Source organism: Nestor notabilis, unplaced genomic scaffold (assembly GCF_000696875.1).
Source record: "Nestor notabilis isolate BGI_N333 unplaced genomic scaffold, ASM69687v1 scaffold26726, whole genome shotgun sequence".
In the NCBI taxonomy this organism is placed as follows: domain Eukaryota; kingdom Metazoa; phylum Chordata; class Aves; order Psittaciformes; family Psittacidae; genus Nestor; species Nestor notabilis.
Window position 1 is genome coordinate 6,248 of NW_009934631.1, and position 8,588 is coordinate 14,835.

The following is an 8,588-nucleotide window of genomic DNA, read 5'->3' on the forward strand; positions in this document are numbered from 1 at the left end:
CACACAGGAGATACAGGTTCATTTAGACAGTAACCTAATTGTATCCATCCCTTAGATATTTTATAGTAGATATTAAAAGAAATGAATGCCCCAGAAGAAAATCCCATGCTTTATCTAAATGCTATAAGGTCCAATCTCTATGTTAAAGGTCCATCCACACCTCGTGTTAAGGATGTGTAAGGACGTGTAGAAAATTTACTTTGGCAGAAATGCATATTGTGGTCCTATTCTAATCCCCACACAATGAGCCTCATTTTTAGATAAAGTGGAGGATAAGCAACCTGCAGTAGGTGAACAGAACACAGCAAGACCAGTCTTATTATGAAAACAAATTCAAGTCATGGTTGCCAAAGATTACTTGCTTTTTAATCATCCTTTTATATCCCTGGAGGTTTGGGGTGAGGGGAGGGGAAAATCTCTTCATATCTCCTTGAGAGCCTCTGTATATCCAGAAGAAATGCTAATTCACACCTTTATGTCTTGGAGGTCAATGTGCTCTTCAGTGAAGATGCCCACAGCAGCTTTGCCCTGTCTCCTTTCTTACAAATCAAATGCATGTCTTGTCATCCAGTTTATTTGTACCTTTTTGCTGAACTGAAATGGTTGCCTATACTGCTGTATCTCTGGCTATCTCTACTTTCTCTCTTCAAATATGGAAGGAATGAAACACTGTGTATTGTTTCAATGCTCTATCCATCAGACAATAGTTTTGTGGGTTTTATGAAGAGTGATCGTAGAAACTCAATGGCTACATGCCAGCCAGTGGCTACCTATCACAGCAACACTTCCTGTGTTATTAAAAGACATGGCCCAAGACTGCCTGGAAGTAACAATTAAAGGTCAGACAGGCAATTCACAAATATTTAGGTCCCTTTTGCCTGTTTTCGTACCAGTGGCAGTTATATTAATATCTTGGGGTTACAAAACCCCCAGTTGTTAGCAGTCTGGCAATAATGATAAAGGTACAATGCAGTTCAGCTTAACCTCTGCTAAATAAGGAGTACTAAAAGATGTTGAAATTAAAGTCTGTTTTGAATTGTTTTGAATTAGCAATCATCCAGGAAAAAAAAAACCAAAACCAAACACAGCCATTTCTTAGTCAAGCATATAGAAGAATTCACTTTCTCGTTCAAGAGCTCTTCTCTTTTGTTCTGCAAATGTTTACAAACCTTAAAATCAGCAACACTCCCAATGGCAGCTGCTGGTGTACTGTGCCAGAAAGACCACCACTAGTCTAAAACATGCTAACAACATTTCTCTGTTCCTAACCTATACCTACCAACTATTCAAACCATTCAAGATCATCAAGCTTATTCACACTAACTAGAACCTAGAACTTTTATGCCGGCAGTAAGGCACAGAATATTTTAAGCTACACAACTTGGTTCTAACTGTACTTCTGGAAATACAATATAGAAATTAATATTAAAAACTTGCTGTAGATATGAGAAATCTGAAAATATCCCCTAGGATTTTTTTTTATTCACAGTTACAGTAAAGGTCTGGTTATTTCAACAGCGTATGCTTCAACATTTTATTTCCTTTTACTGTTTTTCAGAGGAACTGAGATTTTAATGTCTGTTCTTAATTGAATCATTAGATTAAACTGTTTAACAGTGGGGCACTTGACTATTGAAAATCACAGTATTTACAGATTTGACAAAGCTGAAACAGGAAACTTACACCTCTCAAATGTAATAAGTATTTCTTCCTTCTTGCCAAGGTCAAGATATGATCAGCTAGTACAAAACCACAGCAATATGCAGGCACCTGTTGCAGTTGTTTTTAACATGCAGTATCTAGCCTTGGCATATGTTCTACTGAAAACAAAAAGAAATTAAAACCCACTAAGGCAATGGAGCAGGAACCCTTAATGAGGAAAAAACCCCTACTTTTGACTATTTCAATGCTGACCCCAGTTTTAAGTTTATCTAGTGTGTCACTACAGAATAAGAGCACAAGTAAACTAGTTCTGCTCCTTGCATCTGGCATACCTTATTTTACTTAGAATTGTCTGTTCCCTGTGCAAAACCTCTTCCCCAGTTCTCCACCTAAACTGCCTGCATTAACCACCTTTTTCTGAACATACAATGTGATTATGTAGCTGTGAGTGGAATACAGAGTAAAAAAAGTAAAAATATTCCTCCCTAATTCTGTTTAGAATAACAACATTTGCATAATGCCTCTGATAGTCTGCTTCAACAGAGAACCTCATACCTGCTCTTGTGGCCACTTCTGTCTGTCCTCTGGGGTTCTTGACTTTGCTTTAAAACCTCGAGGCATATCTCCACTGTGCTTAGAAGCAGATGGGATATTCAGTGATTTTGGCCTCCCCTCATGCCTGTTAGCACTGTGAACAGCTTCTCCCTTTGAACAAGTCTCTTTATAGTCATGTGCCATGTTTTCAGCCCCAGTGTGCTCTGGACTCATTTCTGTTGTACTGTTAATACTGCTCATGCTCATACTCATTTTGATTTCTGCTACAATCTGGTCAATGTCCTCTTCCTGCTCTTCCAGCTCTGCATCTTCTTTTCTAGAATGATATGGTGATATTCCCTGTGAGTTTCCATTAGCCTCTGCTGGGTAATAGTCCTGATAGCCACCTTCACTTTGACAATACTGTATGTTTTCTTCTTGATCTTGAATCTCCAAAGATGACGTTTCATCTTCCAAAATCTGAACGCCATTATCTTGACTGTCCTGCCACTCTTGCCTGTCCGTCACCTCATTTTCATCTTGGTGCTGAATTTTAGCTTCAGCCCATTCTTCTACAGCTTCCTGACATTCATCTGTTTCAACATGGTGTTCCTCATGGGGAGCATACTCCTCCCCATTGCAATCCATTCCTTCTAGGTAGCTGTCATCCTCTGGACAGTATCTAATGTAGTATGTGATCCCCTCCTCCTCTTCTGGCAAGCCTTCATCATAGTCCTCCTCCTCAGAGGTGTTATTCACATAGTCAGAGCTGGAATCACCATCTGCACTATGATCATTGCACTCATGTTCTACAGGTGTAGGACTACCTGCTCTGACAGTTGCTAGCTCTGCCTCTTTTGCTGCATAATCTTCAATAGGAAGGTCACTTTCTTCGCTTTCAGGTTCCCTGTTGTGAGATGAAGTAGGGCAAGCTCTTGCTCTGTGATCCAGCATGCTGGCAGTAGTGCTTTGATGTTTCCTGTTTGCCATAGCCAAGTCCTTATATGACAATCATTTCTAAGCAATTACTGTAGGGAAGATGGAAAAAGACAGAGTCAGATTTATTTGGTAAAAAGGATGTGTTTGTAGATATTTAAACCAGATTCACAGACAGCAACTTTTAAAATGTTCATGTTAAGGAACCATGAATTCAAAGTAACAACTTGCACTCTGAAAGGAACAGATAAAGAGACTGTTCTATATTTAGCATAAATGTATTCTAGTGTAGGCTCCCTTCTGTCAATTTGTCAGAGAATCCTGAATTTTGAAATTAGATTTCAATTTCTTCTTCTTGCCAGTAAGGGGTCATGCTTTGATTGCTATGCAGCCAACAGGAGCTCTTCAATTTTCAGTTCAAGCATTTCTTTAATGTGTACTGAAAATCTGACATGCTTTTACTGAAACTAAAGGAAAATAATTCTGGTAACTTGGCAGTCACACAGGATGCCAAAGGATAATGCACTACTATTAATTTTTCTTTTTTTTTGGGGGGGGGGGGGATGTTATTTTGGTTTGATTGGTTGTTCTAAATCACTCACTAGTTTTTTAGTTCTTACTATCTGATTGCCATTAAGTACCTCCCATTGTTAATCCAAATATTGAGTTTAGAATAGAACAGACTATATTTCAGCTGGAAAGGACCTACAATGATCATTTAGTCCAACTGCCTGACCAGTTCAGGGCTGACCAAGATAAAACATGTTAAGGGCCTTGTCCAAATGCCTATTAAACACTGACAGTCGCGGGGCATCAACTGCACCCTAGGAAGCCTGTTTCAGTGTTTGACAACCTTCTTAGTTAATAAATGCTTCCCAATGTCCAGTCTAAACCTCCCCTGGTAGAGCTCTGAACCATTCCCACATGTCTTATCACTGAATACCAAGAAGAGCTCAGCACTTCCCCTCTGCAGGTAGCTGCAAAGCGCAATGAGGTCACCCCTCATCCTGAAGTTCTTAGCTGCTCCTCGTTGGACATTCCTTCCAGTCTGTTCACCAGCTTGGCTGCCCTCCTCTAGACACACACAAGGACATTCACACTCCTCTTAAGCTGTGGGGCCCACAACTTAAGTGCTCCAGGTGAGGCTGCACCAGGGCTGAATACAGCAGTGTAACTGCCTCCTTTGACTGGCTGGTCATGCTGTTTGATGTACCCCAGGATGAGGTTTGCCCTCGGGGCTGCCCAGGCACACCACTGATCACTCAGCCTGAGGTTGACCAGCACCCCCAGATTCCTTTTTTCAGAGCTGGTCTCCAGCCACTCCTAATTTACACTTGTGTCCAGTGTTATGCCATCCCAGGTGCAGAATCTGGCATTTTGACTTGTTATATTTCATCCCATTATTTGTAGCCCAGTGCTCCAATCTATCTAGATCCCTCTGCAAGATTGTTTTTCAAACAATCTAGTCTATATGCCAGGACAGAGAGACACAATGAAAGCTCAATAATTCTTCCCACTAAATACTCATGCTACATTAAATTACGTATTTTTGTTTAAATACTGGATTCTAAGTAAGCGGAGATTATATGAATTGTATCAAAAATAGTCAAAGAAAAACAGCTAATTCTTGACAACTGTGATCTGCTGTGTGTTATTTGGATGGGAGGAACAATGTACTTCCAGTATGCATGTTTCTCTGTATTTCACTGTTGTATTCTTATGATAAGCTTGACCTGTGCAGTTATTTAACTGGGGTGAACTGAGCTCAAACACAGGCTTCTGAAATGCACCCCATAACTCTGTTTTACTGTATGCATATAACAAAGGCATGTCAGCCAACCAATGATCATTTTGACATAACTAGTTTCCCAAGTCTTTGTGCACACTAAATAAAACTAGCATGGAGCTAGAGAATTAGAGGACCTATATAGAGATTAATTTCCTAGGCATTTTAATTTAACAAAAATATCCTATCACTAACATAAAACTTCATAGATATCCCTGCAGAATTTCTAATATCACAAGTACAACCCCAAATCTTTAGTTTGCGACAAACCCAGGAATCTGATTCATCTATGGATTATTGCAATGGCACCATGTGGCAAGTCTAAGCTCTCCCTGAAACACTGATTCTAGATTCTGGGATATAAAGCAGAGATGCATGTTAGTCACAGGAGAAGATGTGAAAGGAACACAGTATGTGAAGCTCTTTTTAGTTATGGATACCTTGCTGAATTAGTCTTGACAGAAAGCTTTGAAGTAAATAGTATACCCAAAGTGAAGTTTTAAACTGGAAAACCAGAGAAGGCAAAACCTTCCCAGTGATTACTTGCACCTTCTCGCTATTAGAAAAACTAGCAGATAAATTGCTTGTATGACCAGATCAGGAACAGGAGAGCACACTATACAAACATGTCTAAAACTGGAACAAGTCAAAGTGCTACAAAAAGGGTATTTTTGGATGGCAGTGCAAGAAAATTACAGACACCTCATTTGTCCTAAAGTTATTTCTTGTTGAGAACAAAACAAATTACTGTCTCAAGGAAAGAACTGTTCTCATCTGAAGTGGCCTCAGTCCACTACTCATTGGAAATGTTCCCCATATTAAGTAACACTTGCAGTCCACTTACAGTGCAGTAGACCCTACACACAAGTCACTACAGTGTAGCTGAAGATAAAGAAGCACAAAGCATGTAACAAGCACGATTTGAAACTCATGACTCACATTTTCCTAAAGCATACGGAGATGAGAAAACCCTTTTTTTAACTAGACAGCGTGATGGAGTTTTTCCACCCACATCTATGAACATTTAGTATCCGGGCCCTGAAACTGCCTTAAGTGGTATCACTGCAGTGATCTCCTTTTATAAATTCTAGTAGTTGAATATTCATAGATGTTACTTACCTGCAAGAAAATTCCACTCCATGCCAGATACTGTGTAGCAGTGCATGTCACAGGAAGCCCTTTGTGTGTCCTCTGAGAGCCAAGGGCAGTGGTGAGACAGGGCATGAGCCTAGAAAGGCAGGGATTGATGGCTGATGTATGGCAGCTACAGCAGCTGTGGGGAATCTGCCAGGTAGAGACGCTGGGGAAATGGTTTTCAGTGGGGCAGCATTAATGGCAGCAGCTGTGCTTCTCCTCACCATGCCATGTGCAAGTGTGCATATGCAAGTGTAAGCATTTGTACTGCAGTAGGGGAATGTAAAGGAAAAACTTCAATAAACAGTGGCAGACTGGAAACTTTTTAAGGCATACATGGTGTGAAATAAAGAAAGAAATTCCTCTCAAAAGCATGTCTATCACTGACATTCTAGAAGGACTAAGAAACTGGTTTTCAGCTAATTCAGTTTGAGGCCATGACTGAAGCCAACACTTTACCCCTGCATGCTGAAATGAGGCACATTTTACCTCCCCATTCCCAGTGGAGGTAAAATAAGCCTGATTTTTTCAGTAAGAGGCAAGGCTGGCCTTAATGCTATGGAAACCGAAGTTGCAAAGCAATCTCTGCACAACAATTACGATTCTAGCTGGCCTCCTTACCTTTGCCATCTTCTCATTTGGGCACCGCTTCTTAGGAAATGAATTAAAATAAATCCCATTAAAATAAATAGCAGAATTTATTATTCTCGGCCTCTGAATCGCAGACAATGTGCACCGATTATGTCGCCTTCAACTATGAAATGAAACTTCAACTGTACTGACACACCTGAATTACTAAACAGTTTTCAAACATAAGTCTGAGAACTGATCTTTATGGAGCTGCAAACAGCTGTGTTTTAATTCAAATATAAGAAAAGCCAAGGTAGCCTAGATTTCTTTCTCTTTTTCAAAATATTTCTTTCTCTAGGCTGTTTCTAAGTTGTCTCCTGTCACACAGCAAGATGCTAGTACCTGATGGCTAGAGGTCCAAACTCTTCAGTCTTTTCACCTACAGAGATACTATTTTATCTACAAGGATGACAACTGAATCCAATGTATGCAGGTTTTAAAAGAATAAAAACAGAACCCGGATGTTTTTTCACAAATGCAATAGATGCAAATTTTTACTACACATTCTGCTATTCAGTCCACCGTGCAGAAGCCTTCCAAGTCACCTACTGCAGGGATTTCTGAATTTTCTCAAGATATTTTCTCAGGGTATCTATGGTATTAGAAGGTTTCATAGCTAATATTCACACATCACTTACTGAGAAAGCTCTTGAAATTGGAGAATATATTGGATTTCTAACTAACACTACTCCAATATCCTCTGAAGTGAAGATAGGCGTAATGACTGGCTGGATCCAGAAGCACTTTATGAGTAAGGGCTTCAACTGAGTCAACAGATCATTTCCCGTGCTTGGTCTAAGACTCCCTCCTATTTCTGATACCTCAGCTCCCTCCTTGATAGTGGAGAGCTGGGTCAAAATTCTGTACCCCTCCAAGTGCATTTTTCAACTTCTGGCTGGGGGGAGGACAAGTGTTCCTGAGAACATGGGGCTGGTGCTCTACCCTTCTTTCCTCGCCTCAGGATTCAGAACTTTATCTTGCTGAGCCAAGCAAACACTCATTGTGTTGTATGGTGTGCTGCTGAAGCTCCATCACTGTTGTCATGAACAGTGATTAAAGGGCCCAAGTCACACACGGTTCTCAATAAAAGTATTTTCCTTTCAATAATGGTTTTGCTTTGTATTTCTTAAGCCTCAACTCAATGTTGAGAGGAAAAGGAGATCAATTTCTGGAAAACACACGCTGCATTTCTGTGGCAGGAAAAAGGAGTATGCACAGGGGAACCAATCTCTTCTGCTCCTAGTAATAGGACTACTGGCTTACAGCTGGAATTTATTCTAATCAGTGCTTGTTATAGTCATTGGCTTTCTCCTGAGTTCCTTGCATCTAATCTCAGACAGCTGCAGTGAGGGTTTATGGAACTTAACATTTCTACAGCTTCTCACCTGTGTAGAAAGATACCTTCACTGCTTTCTTCCCATGGAGAGAGACCAATTAAATTAGCATTAACAATGGGAAATGGTACACAATTGTAAACATGGTGAGAAAGTGAAATACCCAGAATAATATTCCTGACTGTGTTTAAAGAACTGCTTTACATATGTACTTGATTCACAAGCTCAATAGCATTCTATTGGGAGCAAAACAAGCTCTCTGACAGTTTTTCATTTAACATGCATAGTGATCTGAAGGGGATTTTGTTTTGACAAAATTCCCGTGCAATTTTTGCTTTCCTGAAATTGTTCAGTAACACCTATTTTCCCAAATACACAGTAAAATCTAGCTGTTAAATTAGTTCTGAAGAGATATGACTCTCTACCCTTTGTAAGTCATCTCAGATGTAAGAGGAACACCAGCATTGTAACACAATTTACTATCAGCCTAGATCATAGCACATACAGCATGTATGGCCTTCAGGCTTGCTTTCATTACCTTATGTGAAAGTGAAATCTTTAGAATTACTTTC

At 40.0% G+C, this 8,588-nt stretch overlaps 1 pseudogene; it reads right to left on the minus strand.

Annotated features, from left to right (window-relative positions):
- Positions 1–2,211: 2,211 nt before the first annotated feature.
- LOC104408012 lies at positions 2,212–3,186 on the minus strand (annotated as a pseudogene).
- Positions 3,187–8,588: the final 5,402 nt, after the last annotated feature.